Here is a 17,809-nt window from a genome sequence, read left to right as displayed (position 1 = left end):
GTTGTCTAAATGAATCTGGAGCTCTACAGAGAAGTGGGGGTATTTAGGTTTTTGGAGTACTCTGTACATGAAGCGTGTTCAAGCCATGATAGGAAATGGGATCGTGCAGGGCAAACTTAGAGTGATAAGAGAGCTGACATGAAGCCCCAGGATATTCCAGAATGTAAGAGGCACTTCTAGCCTGAGGGCATTGGATTTTAATGTAAAGATTGACATTTTTGGGACCAAGGCAGCCTGTGTCTGTTCCTGACAGGTGACCCTCTAGTATTTTGAAGAAGGAGCAAATGTAAGCTGTGAAAAGCTACTGCTTTGACGGGTACTTTAGAGTATGTTAGCTCTGTCATTTGTGCTAATGGTGGATTTATTTTTTTTGGTCCTTAGATGGAATGCATTTTAATTCTTTTATTTGAATTTGGATATATTTGGCAATTCACAAAATTTTAATAAAGTTATTATAGCTTATAAACTAGTTGCCAAGTCAGAGAAAGGCTAAAAATTGGTCCAGTCTCCCCATATACTTACAGGGTAGTTAAGTGAACAAAGAATGTGATATCACAGAAGTATAATAACAGGACATATTAGATCGTTTAATTCTCAGAAGATAGTCCCTATGGAGTAGTACTGTGTTATCCCTATTTACAGTTGAGGTTTAGGGAGTGACTTAATCTGTTCAGACTGCTATAACAAAATACTGGGTGGCTCATCAACAAAAATTTATTTCTCACAGTTCTGGAAGCTGAATAGTCCAAGATCAAGCATGGTCAGATTCTGCTGAGGGCTCTTGTCCTGGTTAATAGCCAGCATCTTACTGTGTCCTCACATGGTGAAAGGAGCTAGGGATCTCTCTGGAACCTTTTTTATAAGGCAGTAAGCTCATGACTTAACCACCCCAAAGGCCTCACCTCTTAATATCATGTTTGGGGGTTAGGATTCAACATATAAATTTTGAGAGGACACATTCAGACCATTGCAGAGAGGTTAGGTTAGGTTATTTGTCCATCATTGTGCAGCCAGAACATAACCCAGTTTCATGCTGAAGTCTGCACTTGTAATCATCACCTGGAATTGCTTTTAGGACACAGCAAAATTTATACTGGATAGCCAAGAACTTGGGTTAATGTTGCTGCTTGTTATTTTTCACCTCCATGTTTTTTTGTGGAAGAATTCCAAACCTATAGAAAAGTTGAAAGAGTGATACAGTGAGCATCAATATGACTTTTACCTAATATTTATTGAATATTTTGTCACATTTGTGCTCTCACACTCTTTCTTTACCCCTTCCCTCCCTCTCTCTCGTTCTCTCTCTCTCACTTTCCACCTCTCTCCCTTCCCTCCCTATACATATATACATTATTTTTTATTGTGTATTAGGAATTTGTATTAGGAAATTACACACATCAGGAAACTTCACCTAGAATTTGTTAAGTATATATCACCTAAGAACAAGGTATTTTCCTATATTAGTATAATATTGTTATCAAACTCATTATCACATTTAAATATTTTACAGTGATATATATAATTATTTACAGTCTATAATCAAATTTCCTCCATCATCTCAATAATTGAGATATTGCTTTATAGCTGTCCTTCCAATCCTGAATTTATTCAAGTATCATGAATTACATTTAATTTTCATATTGTTTTAGCCTTTTAATTCAGAGCAGTTCTTTCTATTTTTGTTTTTCGTGTCATTGATACTTTTGAAGAGTTCAGGCCAGTTATGTTGAAGAATGTTTCACAATTTGGATTTGTCATGATTAGGTTCAGATTAAATATTTTTGGCAAGAATACTATTTAGGTATTGTGTGCTTATTGTGATATAAGTTTGGTCACTTAGATAAGTTGATATAGGCTACATTTCTTCTTTGTAAAGGTGCCTTTTTCCCTTTGTAATTAGGAAACAATCTGTGGGATGATACTGTTAAGATGGTATGACTCTTCCTCTGCGTTTTGCCCAGTGGTGGTAACATTCGTTGATGATCCTTGTCTGAATTAGTTATTACATTGGTGGTTGCAAAATGTTGAGTCTGTCATTCCTTCTACATTTACTAGTTGGCGTTATTCTACAAAGAAGAACTTTATTTCTCCCGTTTTTTGTTTTTGAGGATCACTATAGGTTTGGTATTTTAAAAAATTCAATATGTTACAATCCTTTATCAATATTAAAAATATGTCATATATGTGTAAAGACTTTTTCACATGGGATATACATCAGAAGCTGTTTGTGGTATAGCATCAAACATTATTCAATTCTCTAGTGTCAAAATTTTAACCTTGTTTTGGGGGGGTGGCTGTAATGTGCAATGATGTGTTTTCTTTTTCTTGATGCTTAACATGACTAACAATTGCAAAAATAATACTGAGGAGCACTGCTTGGCATTGTTTATAGTTGGGTTTTTGGATGCTGATCATATATCATGAACCTGGTTTGTTAATGCTTAATTTCAGAGCTTTGGGGTTTGTGTGTATGTGTATTTTTGTTCTTTTCCATTTTTTTTTTTTCAGTAAGGAAAAGCACTTAAAAAAATACTGACAATACTTAGTATTATACATACAACAATTGTCACTTTGGTCAGTGGGAGCCCCTTCAAACTAACTCCTATGTCTTTTTGACTTGTCTCAGTCAAGTTTTGAGGACTTCCTTACATCCTGGCACAACAAGGTATTTTGGGCTCGCTTTGTACTTTACAAACCTGGAATCAGTCACTTCTGCAAGGAACCCTGATACCTTTGGTGGGGAATGGTTCCTTTGAAGGGGAACTGCTTCTCATTCTTACTTATCTATCCTTCGCTATCTTTATGGGAGCAGTTATTTCCAGTACAAAAAATAAGAGTGGATTCCAGATCTAAGACCCTTCTATGTCTTCCCAGAATTATTTGATAAAGTGTCTAAATTGAATTACTTCTCAGAATGAAGTGAGTTATATATAGGCAGTGCTGATGACTTGCCATAGGAGATGGGATGTTTTGCAGAAAATTGGCATTGTATTGTTTTTTCTTCTCCTAACTTAGTGGTGACATGTGAAGGTGAAAATAAGTATTCGTATCCTTCTTATTACTCTTATGTAATCCAGGCTTTTTCTTTCTGTGGTATAGTCACTTGAGTTGTTTCCCTCTTTGTTATTTTCAGCTCTGTGAATTAAAATCTCCTTAGATAGGGAAAGTTCTAATCCAGGTCTTTTATACTTTGTGCTTTGAACCTGCATCTTGTATTCATCTACACATATGTTTTACACATTGATCTATAAACGCAGTCTAGGAAACTGACATGAAATTAAGGTGTTTATTGTATTGAACATTTATGCTGGAGTATGGTTTTATGGCTCCTTATGAGGTCTGATGTTTTAGAAAATGCAAACTAGATCCTTAGAATTGGGATCTGGTATACCCTGGTCACTTATGGTCCAACAGCTTGAGAATGTCCCGCTCTGGGACTCTACGTGAAATGAGACATGTCAGTCCTTTGTACAAAAACTTTTTTTCCCCTTGTTTTTTTTTTTTTTATTGAAGTATAGTTGATTTAAATGTTGTGCTGATTTGTGCTGTATAGCAAAGTGTACAAAAACATTTTGCATTGAAGGTGAAACTCCTTAAACCTATCTATATGTTCCTTTGAAGTAGAAACATAAATAAGCTGTAAGGAAAGTGATTTGCTATTAACATGGTATTGTTGTTGTTGTTGGCTACACGGCAAGGCATGCAGGATCTTAGTTCCCCGACAGGGATCAAACCCACGCCCCCTGCTTTGGAAGCACAGAGTTTTAACCACTGGACTGCCAGGGAAGTCCCATGTTTTGTTGAAATATTTAAAACTCTATCCCTGTGTAAGAAATATAGAATATATTTTTGGAGGGGTGATGTTGGTCACTTACAGAAGTTATAGGTAATATTTTAACACAATTACTAACCTATCAGTTGATTACATGGCTTATATATTTGTTCTTTTATGTGGAGGACTGCTCTAAGACTACTTTAAAAATTAGCTGCCTGGCAACATAAAGGTGCAGATATTAAAATGAATTGCATGCCTTCCAACTATTTCTATTACTTGGCTAAATTTAGAACCATGTAGAGCTCCTGCAGAATTGAAATCTCTGGGGATTTGAATAGTTAAGACAGACAGTATTTGGCTTTTTGGAGTAAGGAAGAAGAAAAGTAGCTTCAAATTAATCTTTGCTCTGTCACTCAGACTGCTTAATTAAGACACAGAGTCCAGTGAAAAGTCAAAACTGTTCTGAGAATTTTATTTGACTGTTGCTGAAAACTTGTTAGAGCCTAGACTCTGGGTGGTGAAAGGGATAATTTTTTTCCCCTCCTAGGTGAATTGCTGGAGGCTATCTACTCTGCTTTCTCCAATGTCTCTTCAAATTATACTTGATAAGTATAAGTATAAGTTATTATACTTCGCCTGGATCGATGAGGCAGTACATCTGAGTTAGAGATCCGGTGAGCATTACAGTTGGGTACTTGTGGGTGAATTTCATGACACTAGAATTGTTTTGCATATGTGTAGATTCAGACTAGTGTAGGATATTTTGAGGAGAAACTTAGTTATTCAGTGTACACTTAACTACATGAAATAAGAAAAATCTGTTGATGGAGTTGGGTAGGACCTCAACATAAGAAATAACAGATAAATGGAATGGTACTTTGAGTAACTAATTTAAATATAAGTTAAAATAGAGACAGACTTTACATAGAGTGAATATGAAATGTTTACTACCCGACTTGCCAATTCAAAGTGTAAGACTTTGCTGCTGCTATAGTAAGAAATTTTGAGGACACTGGAAAAAATGCCCCCCAAATTATTATAAACCAAGAAAATTCCATAAGAGTGGAATGTAATTTTTTTTTCTGACCCTGGATTTATATAAATGGTGAAATGTAAAAAAACTTGAAAGACAAATCTACCTGTTACTCTCATTGAATTAAAGCCCATGGGTTTTTCCTCTTTCCTTCCCCTTAGGGCTTCCATAGAGAGCTGTAGAACACAATTTCCTGTGTTGCTTGGGGAAATGAGCTGCCCTCAAAGGACTTACTGTTTAGTAAAACAAAATGTTATGAAGGAGGTAGTGGGATGGTTTTTATTTTCTTTTTTGTTTATCTCTATTTATAAATAACATGGATTTCTTTTATGATTAGAGGGAAAAAAATCAATTATTTTAAAACATTTTTGGGGCTTCCCTGGTGACCCAGTGGTTAAGAGTTTGCCTGCCAGTGCAGGGTACATGGGTTCAATCCCCGGTGCAGGAGGATCCCACATGCCACGGAGCAACTAAGCCTGTGCGCCACAACTACAGAGCCTGAGCTCTAGAGCCTGCGAGCCACAACTACTGAGCCTATGTGCCCCAACTACTGAAGCCCATGTGCCTAGTGCCTATGAACAAGAGAAGCCACCGCAGTGAGAAGCCCATGCACCGCAATGAAGAGTAGCCCCTGCTCGCCTCAATTAGAGAAAGCCTGCATGCTGCAATTAGAGAAAGCCTGCACGCAGCAACGAAGACCCAATGCAGTAATAAATAAATAAATTTATTTATTAAAAAAAATTTTTTTTTAAAAAGGATAAAGGGGCTATAAATCAACTCTGAAAACTTGTAAGTACTCCAGTAGACTTGTTCTCCAGTGCTATTGGTCGCCAGTTAGGTAGTGAGTTCTTTTTTTCCGGGGCTTTGTGACTCTTCCTTTCGGTAAGCTCTCTTTTTACATTACAGCTGAAGCTTTTATTAAATAACTTCAGTGTATTTAATCAATCACTTAGATAATAAAATTTCTATTTAAGTTTGTTTCTGCGAAAGAGTATAAATACTCAAGTTCCCATTTGAACTCTGGGAGGAAAAGCTTGTGCTTATTAGCTTGCCCTAACTTGCTGAAGACTTAGCATTTTGATGTTATAAAAGGAACCCCTGTTAAATTTGAATAAGATAATATTATATTCTTTTACTATGGTTAAAACTTAAATTTTAGCACAAAGTAGCCCTTTGGGTGACAAGGAAGAATAATGCATTTTTCCGTAGGTCCCAGGGTTTTTCAGAGACACCTTGAGTGTCAGATTAGGTACTTGGGACCATTAGAAGGCTTAGCACCATTGTGGGTTGTGGGATCAAAAATATTTTGTGTGCATTAAAAGACCTTACTGGCTAGTGGTGGAGATAAAACTTGAACAAAACAACAGTAGATATAATGGATTAGATTCTGTATTATAGATGGAATGCTGTAAAACTTAGTTACATTTAATTGTGCAGCACAAACAAATGTAAAAGAAAAGAGAGAAATCAATATAGAAAGGTAGGGATGAGGTAGGAATTGAACTGGGCTCCCCTTTCCTGATTATCTTGAAGGAAATCTGGTGTAATATTTCATCACTAAATATTTCAGTATATACCCTGAATAATAAGGACTTTAAAAAAACATAATATCAATACGATTTATTTTTAAATTTTTATTTATTTATTTATTTATTTTGGCTGTGTTGGGTCTTCGTTGCTCCGCGCGGGCTTTCTCTAGTTATGGCGAGCGGGGACTACTCTTCATTGCGGTGTGCGGGCTTCTCATTGTGGTGGCTTCTCTTGTTGCGTAGCACAGGCTCTAGGTGCGCGGGCTTCAGTAGTTGCAGTGCGTGGGCTTCAGTAGTTGCAGTGCGTGGGCTCAGTAGTTGTGACTCGTGGGCTCTAGAGCACAGGCTGAGTAGTTGTGGCACACAGGCTTAGTTGCTCCGCAGCATGTGGGATCTTCCCACAGGGCTTGAACCTGTGTCCCCTGCATTGGCAGATGGATTCTTAACCACTGTGCCACCAGGGAAGTCCCTCAGTACCATTTACACTTCTAAAACAATTAACAATAATTCCTTAATATTAAATATCTGGTGTTCATATTTCCCTGATTGTATCATATTTCTTAAACAGCCTGTTTGTTTAAAATAGGATCCAAATAAAATCTGTACCTTGTAGTTGGTCGATATATCTTTAAAAATCATTTAATCTGAAAAATTTCTCCTCTCTCCTTTTTTTCTTCCCCCGGTGTATTTGTTGAAGAATCTGGGTCATCTGTCCAGTAGTTTCCCACTAGTGGATTTGGTGATTGACATCATAGTGGTGTCATTTAACATATTTCCCTGTACTTTGTATTTCCTTCAAATGGGCAGTTATATCTAGAGACTTGATCAGATTCAGATTCAGTGTTTTTGGCTTGAATACTTTATAGTGTACTTCCATTAGGAGGGAGTGTGTGATGTCTGTTAGTCTAATTTTCATGATGTCAGCAGTCATTAATGATCATTGTCTACATCCTTTATTGAATTTCATTAGTGATTACAAAATGGTGATATTGAAGTTGTATTATTTTAAAATTTATTTTAGGTGGAATACTTTTATAAAGAGATACTTCCCTCATCACTTACTTGGTTACTTTCAGGTATATCTTGCACAGGAAAGGTGAGACAAATGCTTTGAGTCTTTATTTTAATTAACAGTCATTGCCATTTTCAAAATAATGAATTTGTTCACTAACATCCTGCAAAGGTGGCTGATTAGTTTTTTTTAAAATTGTCATTATGAACTCACCAATTTAAATATATTTATGGGTTTCAGTCAATTTCTTTTTTTATTCTTATTGATATCTCACTGATTAACTGATAATGGCAAATGGGGACCTCTTCAAGTTGGCTCAAATGTCCTTTTTTTAAAAAAGTAAATAATTAATATATTTATTTATTGGCCATGCTACGTGGCTTGTGGGATCTTAGTTCCCAACCAGGGATTGAACCTGGGCCCTTGGCAGTGAGAGCATGGAGTCCTAACCATTGGACTACCAGGTAATTCCCTGCAGTGTCCTCTTGGTATGATCCTCCTAGTCTTTGATTGTTTCTTTGTTTTCTGGTCTGACCTGATATTCTGAGATCCTCTTTTACATTTCCATTCCTGGGCATCTAACAGCCATTGCCCCTTTGTTGGGAAATGATGTTTAGAGGCCTCAGTCTGGGTGCAAGAGGTACTCATTGATTAGTGGGTTGTTCATTGTTTCTTGCTGTTTTTAATGAACAAGGCTAGGAAAATGGTATCTTTTTTTTGAAAGAAAGTGTATCACAAGTTCATATCAACATGTCTAATTCAAAGTCAGGACTGTAGATTTTTAAGTTCCATATCTTCAATCTTATAGATTTACATTTTTCAAATTGCAAAAGTAATATGTAATCATTGTAAGAAATTTAAATAATTCAAAAGTATACAAGGTAAAAGGTGAAGATACTGACCCTACCCTAGAATCACTAGTTAACCACTTAACACAGTTAATTTAAAGGCTTCTTAGTGGGTATCTTCTTTCTTTTTTTTTTTTGGCTGCGTTGGGTCTTTTGTCGCGGCACATGGGATCTTCTTTGTTGCAGTATGCGGGATCTTTCTTTGCAACGCGTGGGCTCTTCATTGTGGCACACAAACTTCTCTAGTTGTGGCGCACGGGCTCTGTAGTTGTGGCATGTGGGCTCCAGAGCATGTGGGTTCTGTAGTTTGCAGCACGTGGGCTCTCTAGTTGAGGTGTGCGGGCTTAGTAGTTGTGGCGCACAGGCTTAGTTGCCCCACAGCATGTGGAATCTCAGTTCCCCAACCAGGGATCAAACCTGCGTCCCCTGCATTAGAAGGCGGATTCTTAACCAGTGGACCACTGGGGAAGTCCTTTTTTTGTTGTTGTTGTCATATAGTTGACTTACAGTATTTTATTAGTTTCATGTGTACAGCATAGTGATTCAGTATTTTTACAGATTATACTCAATTAAAAGTTATTACAACATAACAGCTATAATTCCCTGTGTTATACAATATATCCTTGTTGCTTATCTATTTTATACATAGTAGTTTGTATCTCTTAATTCCCTACCCTTAATTTCCTCCTCTCCCCTTTGGTAACCACTAGTTTGTTTTCTATATCTGTGAGTCTGTTTCTGTTTTGCATATACATTTATTTCTATTATTTTTAATTTTTATTTATTTTTAATCGGAGTATAGTTGATTTACAATATTATGTTAGTTTCTGGTGTACAGCAAAGTGATTCAAGTATACATGAATATATATTCTTTTTCATACTCTTTTCCATTATGGTTTATTATAGGATATTAAATATAGTTACCTGTGCTATACAATAGGACCTTGTTGTTTATCCATTCTATATAATAGTTTGCATCTCCTAGTCCCAAACTTCCAATCGAACCCTCCCCCACCCCCCCATTTGTATTATTTTTTAGAGTCCACATATAAATGATATCATACAGTATTTGTCTTTCTCTCTTTGACTTATTTCACTAACAATATTCTCTAGGTCCATCCATGTTGCTGCAGATGGCAGGATTTCGTTCTTTTTTATGGCTGAGTAATATTCCATTGTGTGTATGGTGATATGATCCAGCAGTCCCACTCCTAGGAATATACCCTGCCAAAGCTATAATTCAGAAAGATACATGCACCTCTATGTTCATAGCAGCACTATTCACAATAGCCAAAACATGGAAACAACCTAAATGTCCATTGACAGGTGAATGTATAAAGGAGATGTGGTACACGTGTATAATGGAATACTACACAACCATAACAAAGAACAAAATAGGGCTTTCCTGGTGGTGCAGTGGTTGGGGGTCTGCCTGCCAGCGCAGGGGACACAGGTTCGTGCCCTGCTCAGGGAGGATCCCGCAGGCTGCGGAGCGGCTGGGCCCGTGAGCCATGGCCGCTGGGCCTGCGCGTCCGGAGCCTGTGCTCCACAACGGGAGAGGCCGCAGCAGTGGGAGGCCCGCGTACTGCAAAAAAAAAAAAAAAAAAAGAACAAAATAATGCCATTTGCAGTAACATGAATGCAGCTAGAGATTATCATCCTAAGTGAAGTAAGTCAGAAAGGGAAAGACAAATACCATATGATATCACTTATATGTGGAATCTAAAATATGGCACAAATGAACCTATCTACAGGACAGAAATAGACTCATAGACATAGAGAACAGACTTGTGGTTGCCAAGGGCCAGGGGGAGGGATGGATTGGGAGTTTGGGATTAGCAGATGCAAACTGTTATATATAGGATGGATAAACAGCAAGGTCCTACTGTATAGCACAGGGAACTATATTTAATATCTTGCAGTAAACCATAATGGAAAAGAATATGAAAAAGAATGTATTGTAAAAAATAATTATAATAATAAAGGTAAATAATAAAAAAACAGAATGTATTGTATGTATATAACTGAATCACTTTGCTGTACAACAGAAATTAACAAAACAATGTAAATCAACTACACTTGAATAAAATAAATTTAAAAAAAATTTTAAAAATTGGGGATTGACTTTTTTGAGGCTAGAAAAAGAAAGATGAGAAGTTATTCTTTATGTGAAATGAAGATTCTTACATATTTTTAGATTTACTTTTTGGATTGGTGTCACATTTACATGGTACAAAATTCTAAGTATAGAAAAAAGTAGAGTGAAGTTTTCTTCTTGTTCCTACAATGAAAACCAGTCAGTTCCTCATTCCAGGGGCAACTAGTATTACCAGTTTTTGTGCATCCTGTGTGCTTATAAGCATAAAATATACACATACATGTAAATATGTATGTATCTTCTTTTCTTCCTTTTTACAGAAATGGTTCTGTCTTACTCTTTTCTTACACATACATCAAGTTATATGTGTTGTTGTAAGTTGAATTTCCTTATTCTTGTTTATGTCTGTACAGTATAATATGGGCTATGTATGTATTGTTTATCATTCTTCTATTAAAGGGCATTTTGATTTTTTCTCAGTTACAAATAGTGCAGCATGAATAACCTTGTACATATGTCATTTTGCATATTTGTAATATCAGTAAGATAATTTTCTAAAGGTGTATACTTTGGAATTTTTATAGACATTGTAAAAATGCCTTCCAAAGATATATGAAGTTTACATTTCCACCAGCAGTTGTTTCAAGATTTGAGAGTGAGGTTTTAGTCGTGGTGGATATATACAAAATAACAACTTTGAAATGTTTTCGTACATGTATATTTGGCAGCAGGTGCACTCAGCCTAGCCTTGTTCATTCAACAGTTAACTGAGTGCCTATGAACCAGTACAGTCTTTTGTGTTCCACTGTAAGCAACTGTAGCAGATTAACTTTACCTAAACTCTCAGGGAAGGCTTTCTGGAGGAGCAGAGCCTTGAAGGACAAATGGGGCAGGGGAAATTCTAGATGAGTAGTTCTCAAATTTTGGGTGTCTGACCTTTTAACTCTTCAAAAAGTTATTACAGACTCTAAAGAACTTTTATTTATGTGGGGTTATATTTGCCAGTATTTACTGTGTTAGAAATTAAAACTAAGAAAATATTTAAATGTTTATTAAAAATAATAAACTCCTTACATATTAGTATATATAACACACTAATTTTTTATACATTTTTAAAGGTTACACTCCATTTACAGTTACTACAAAATATTGGCTGTATTCTCTGTATTGTACGATACGTCCTTGTAGCGTATCTTACACCCAATAGTTCCTACCTCCTGCTCTCCCACCCCTATATTGCCTGCTCTTGCCCACCCCCATCCCCCCTACTGGTAACCACTGGTTTGTTCTCTATATCTGTGAGTCTGCTTCTTTTTTATGTGCACTAGTTTGTTGTATTTTTTAGGTTCCACATATAAGTGATTTAATATAGTATTTGCCATTCTTTTTTTGTCTGACTTATTTCACTTAGCATAATGCCCTCCAAGTCCATCCACTTTGCTGCAAATGGCAAATTTTTGTTCTTTTTTATGTCTGAGTAGTATTCCATTGTGTGTGTGTGCGTGTGTGTGTGTGTATATATATACATTCACACAGACACACTTTATCCATTCATCATTTGATGGACACTTAGGTTGCTCCCATGTCTTGGCAGTTGTAAATAATGCTGCTATGAACATTGGGGTGCATGTATCTTTTCAAATTAGTGTTTTTGTTTTTTCTGTATGTGTACCCAGGAGTGGAATAGCTGGGTCATATGGTAGTTCTGTTTTTAGTTTTTTGAGGAACCTCCATACTGTTTTTCCACAGTGGCTACACCAATTTACATTCCCAGCAACAATGTACAAGGGTTCCCTTTTCTCCACATCCTTGCCAACATTTGTTATTTGTGTTCTTTTTGATGATAGCCATTTTGACAGGTGGGAGGTGATATCTCATTGTGGTTTTGATTTTAATTTCTCTGATGACTAGCGCTGTTGAGCATCTTTTCATGTGCCTGTTGGCCGTTTACATTTCCTCTTTGGAAAATTGCCTATTCAGTTCTTCTGACCAATTTTTTTTTTTTTTTTTTTTTTTTGCGGTATGCGGGCCTCTCACTGTTGTGGCCTCTCCTATTGCAGAGCACAGGCTCCGGACGCGCAGGCTCAGCGGCCATGGCTCACGGGCCTAGCCACTCCGCGGCATGTGGGATCTTCCCGGTCTGGGGCACGAACCCATGTCCCCTGCATCGGCAGGCGGACTCTCAACCACTGAGCCACCAAGGGAGCCCCCGCAATTTTTTATAATGTACTTTTTACTGAAAAAACTAATTTTTTAATAGTTCTGTTATTTCTTATTTATTTATGGCTGTGTCGGGTCTTAGTTGTGGTACGTGGGATCTTTGTTGAGGCATGTAGGATCTTTTCATTGCAGCACGTGGGCTTCTCTGTAGTTGTGGCATGCAGGTCTTCTCTTTTCTAGTTGTGGCACACAGGCTCCAGGGCACATGGGCTCTGTAGTTGTGGTGCGTGGGTTCCAGAGCACGTGGGCGCTAATAGTTTGTGGCACACAGGTTCTCTAGTTGAGGCTTGCGAGCTCAGTAGTTGTGGCACACAGGCTTAGTTGCCCTGTGGCATGTGGGATCCTAGTTCCCCAGCCAGGGATTGAACCCACATCCCCTGCATTGGAAGGTGGACTGTTTACCACTGGACCACCAGGGAAGTCCTAAAAAAACTAATTTGTAAAAAAATTTATTGAAGTATAGTTGATTTACAATGTTGTGTTAATTTCTGCTGTACAGCGAAGTGACTCAGTTATATACACACACACATATATACTTTTTCATATTCTTTTCTATTATGGTTTATTACAGGATATTGAATAGAGTTCCCTGTACTGTACACTAGGACCCTGTTGTTTATCCATTCTTTATATAATAGTTTGCATCTGTTAATCCCAGGCTCCCAGTCCATCTCTCCTCCACCTTGGCAACAACAAGTTTGTTCTCTATGAGTCTTTTTCTGTTTTGTAGATAAGTTCATTGTGTCATATTTTAGATTCCACATACCAGTGATATCTTATGGTATTTGTACTTCACTTAGTACGATAATCTCTAGGTCCATCTACATTGCTGCAAAGGGCATTTTTTTCATTCTTTTTTATGGCTGAGTAGTATTCCATTTGTGTGTGTGTGTGTGTGTGTGTGTGTGTGTGTGTGTGTGTGTGTGTGTATGCCACATCTTCTTTATCCATTCATCTGTCAGTGGACATTTAAGTTGTTTCCATGTCTTGACTATTGTAAATGATGCTGCTATGAATATAGGGGTGCATGTATATTTTTGGATTATAGTTTTTTCCAGGTATATGCCCAGGAATGGAATTGCTAGATCATAATGCAACTCTATTTTTAGTTTTATGAGGAACCTCTATACTGTTTTCTGTAGTGGCTGTACCAATTTACATTCCCACCAATAGGATAGAAGGATTTCCTTTTCTCCACACCCTCTCCAGCATTTTTTTTTTTTTTGTGGTACGCAGCCCTCTTACTGTTGTGGCCTCACAGGCTCTGGACGCACAGGCTCAGCGGCCATGGCTCACAGGCCCAGTCGCTCCGCGGCGTGTGGGATCTTCCCGGACCGGGGCACGAACCCGTGTCCCCTGCATCGGCAGGTGGACTCTCAACCACTGCGCCACCAGGGAAGCCCGAAAAAACTAATTTTTAAAACAGAAAAGATTTAGTGAGAAGAAGGAGGGACATTGTTTTATATTTTTACAAGTCTCTGATGTCTAGCTTATTGGAAGATAGCTGTATTCTTGTATCTCCATCTGCATTCAGTCTGTTGCAATATGTCATTTTGGTTGAAGTATATGAAGAAAATCCAGGCTTGGATATATGTAGTTGAAAAAGACAGAAGTATTTTAATATCTTCTTTAGGTAATTGTGGGTATTCTTTGATATTATACCCAAACTCAATAAGTGGTAGTTTCTTAAAGGTTAGTTGCAGTGTAGGTTAGTTGTATGGTTTCATTAATATGAAACTATATTAATGAGCTTTTGTACTTGATGACATTAAAATTCGTTTGTCTAGTATGTTGAATGGATCTTTTACCCATGTATGATTTTGAAACATCATAAATTAATCAGTTGGAAAATATTGTCTCATTTGGTTATTCAGATCTTCCAAGTGTTTGATACAGTTAATTATACAGTTTTTAAAAATCACATTCATTAATACCACTACCATTTCATCAGGAAAGTCTTAAAGTATTGAGAAGCCATCAAGCTCATAGGGGATACATGTTTTCAAAATTCTGACTTTAGCTAAAGTTTGAATTTTATCATTTGCAACAAATACTTTCATTTGTTTTCTTTGAAGTCATAGGCTCACTTTGTTCCTTTTCGTGAAAATATTGTACATACTCAAGTCTGAATAACCATAGTTTGCCTGTCAGTTGTTTACTTAAGAAATAATAGGGCTTCCCTGGTGGCGCAGTGGTTGAGAGTCTGCCTGCCGATGCAGGGGACACGGGTTCGTGCCCCGGTCTGGGAAGATCCCACATGCCGCGGAGCGGCTGGGCCCGTGAGCCATGGCCGCTGAGCCTGTGCGTCCGGAGCCTGTGCTCCGCAACAGGAGAGGCCACAACAGTGAGAGGCCCGCGTACCGCAAAAAAAAAAAAAAAAAAGAAATAATTGTAACACAACATTGTAAACAACCATACTCCGATAAAAATTAATTTAAAAAAAAGAAATAATAGTATTCCATGAAAAAAGCAGCTAGTTCAGCTTGTAGCTCAGTTGCTTTTCCTTGAGACAATTATTGTATGATTATTATAAAGCGGGAGAAGTGCTTTATACTTACTTCCCATTTTGACACTTAGAATATTAAAAAGACATACTCAAAGTTGGAAATTTAATAAAATTATTGAATTTTACTGGTTTATCAAGGATATTCACAAGTAAAATTTATCTTTTCCTTTTTAAACTCCAAATGTGGAGTGGTGGAGAAGATGATATTACTAGTATAGTTTGATGCCCCTGCCTTGATTTATGCTAAGGCACTAGCAGTTATACCTATATTGCTTTTATCACCGTTGTGGAAAAGGCAAATAACATCTTGTTATTATGAAAACACTTTCACCTCATAGACCTCCTGGTACCACATTTTGAGAACTGCTGTTTTAGATAGAGGATGCATTACATAGTTGAGCCTTGAACAACATGGAGGTTTTTCAATAGTAAATACTACAGTGTTACATGATCTGTGGTTGGTCAAATCTATAGAATCCCAGATACAGGGGGGACTGCGGATACTGAGGGCTGATTATAAGTTATACTTGGATTTTCAACTGTGGGGAGCGTTGGCGTCCTTAACCTCCTCATTGTTCAAGGGTCAACTGTATACCCAAACATACTGAGATGAGGTGCTTTACAGTTCAACTATAAGTAATTCGTTATGGAACTCAGGATATATATATACAGAGAGAGAGAGAGAAAAAAAAAAAGGTAGTCAGGGACTAGATTATAAACGAACTTAAGTACCCTGATAGGGAGTGCAGAATTTATAGGCACTGGGGAGTCTTTGAAGGATTTTAAGGAGGAAGAGGGGTGTGTATGTATGGTATGGGTGTGGGAGAGTGATGCTGTCACATTTGTATTTTTCAAAGATCACCCTTGTCACAGTGTGTTTTGTGGTAAGTGCAGTGGAAAATGATGAGGTTCTAAACTAAAGGCACTGACTTGGTCATGCAGCCACAGAGGGCCAGGCTGTACAAACCAGTGCAGGGGTTAGAGCATGTCCTTCCTAAAGTAGAGGTAAGCCTCTGTTTGGCAGCATCTGTTGGCTGGATGGGCAGGAGCACAATTAGCTGCTTCCATCACCGTATCAGTTATAAGCTGTCCCCTCAAATACTCATATAGACAGTTTTCTCTGGAAACACTGAATATGCTCTAGAATCTCTTTTGCAAAAATGACTTCAAAGATAATCACTGGGGACTTCCCTGGTGGTACAGTGGTTAAGAATCTGCCTGCCAGTGCAGGGGATGCGGGTTTGAGCGCTGGTCCGGGAAGATCCCACATGCTGCGGAGCAGCTAAGCCCGTGAGCCACGACTACTGAGCCCATGCGCCACAACTACTGAAGCCCACACGCCTAGAGGCTGTGCTCCACAACAAGAGAAGCCACTGCAATGAGAAGCCCGCGCACCGCAACAAAGAGTAGCCCCTGCTCGCAGCAACTAGAGAAAGCCCGTGCACAGCAACGAAGACCCAACACAGCCCAAAAAAAAAAAAAAAAATAAATTAATTAATTTTAAAAAAAAGGTAATCACTGTTCTAACTTCTATTCCCATACGTTAGTTTTATCTGTTTTTGAATTTCATATTAATAGAATATAGTGATATGCTTTGTGTCTTTTTTTGCTCAGCATTGTCTTTGAGACAACGAGGGGAAATGAGCTCCACTTCTTTTTTTTTTTTTTTTTTAATATTTATTTGGCTGCCCCGGGTCTTACTCGCGGCACACGGGATCTTCATTGCCCTTGAGGGACCGTCTTTGCGGCATGTGGGATCTTTTAGTTGTGGCATGTGGGATCTAGTTCCCTGACCAGGGATCGAACCCGGTTCCCCTGCATTGGGAGCGTGGAGTCTTAGCCACTGGACCACCAGGAAAGTCCCAGCTCCACTTCTTGATGGGAATTGCTGCAAATAATCTGTGGCCATGTTTAATCTACAACACTGGGCACTACGCTTCCTTGTTCCTTTCTTCTTTCTCTCTCCTTGTTTCTCTCTTTCTCCCTCCTTCCCTCCCCTCTCTCCCTTCCTTCCTTCCTTTTATTTATTTATTTTTATTTTTTATTTCTCACTTGTATATATTTGGTTTTTTCTACAGAGGAAGAGGACAATAAGGTATTATGAACTGTTATTTGTATAAGTTTGTAAATTTTTTTAAGAAAGGACTTCAGAAAACAAGGCAGAGAATACGTAGAACAATGACTACTTCCAAATAATTCAAATAGAATCAAGCTTTGATTATAGGCTTGTGAAATCAGTGCTAAACAGCTTCTCTAAGCAAAGTATTCAATTGATTTATCTACTTTGCTTTTCACTAACTTGTCAAATAAACTGTTTTTAATCTTTATTTTTAATTATAAAAGTAAGACAGTGCACAAACTCAAATAATCCCCAGGTGTATAATGTAAAAAGGAGACGTCCACCACACCATAACTACCAAAATTCCCATCCCCTAAGGTAATTGCTGCTAAAAATTTAGAGACTCTCTCCTGACATTTTTTGAGCACATTTAGAAATCAAAAGCCTTTTCAGGTTCAAATGATGGCTTTGAATTTTCATTAGGTATGAACAGTGTGGGAATTCACATTATTGCAGGAAATATCAGGTGTGAATTTACTGGAAATTGTTTTGAGATGTTACTTGGGGATCATAATAGCCAAAAAATGTTGGAAAATGAAAAGGGTTTTTTTGGGGGGTATGATTAGAAGAAAAATCATGGAATGATGCTGAAAGAGATCTAAAGGACCATGGAAATTAAAAGGTAGAACACTTGACAGAACAAAATTTGACATATGGAAAGATCATTTT

The 17,809-nt window shown here is 37.6% G+C and overlaps 1 pseudogene; it reads left to right on the top strand.

Moving 5' to 3' along the window:
* The window catches only part of LOC105748338 (BOLA class I histocompatibility antigen, alpha chain BL3-7-like), a 44,533-nt pseudogene that overhangs the window by 17,768 nt on the left and 8,956 nt on the right, over positions 1-17,809 (top strand).

Source organism: Orcinus orca, chromosome 11 (assembly GCF_937001465.1).
Source record: "Orcinus orca chromosome 11, mOrcOrc1.1, whole genome shotgun sequence".
Classification (NCBI taxonomy): Eukaryota; Metazoa; Chordata; class Mammalia; order Artiodactyla; family Delphinidae; genus Orcinus; species Orcinus orca.
The sequence above is the reverse complement of the archived record's forward strand: the minus strand, read 5'-3'. Positions and strand labels throughout refer to the sequence as shown.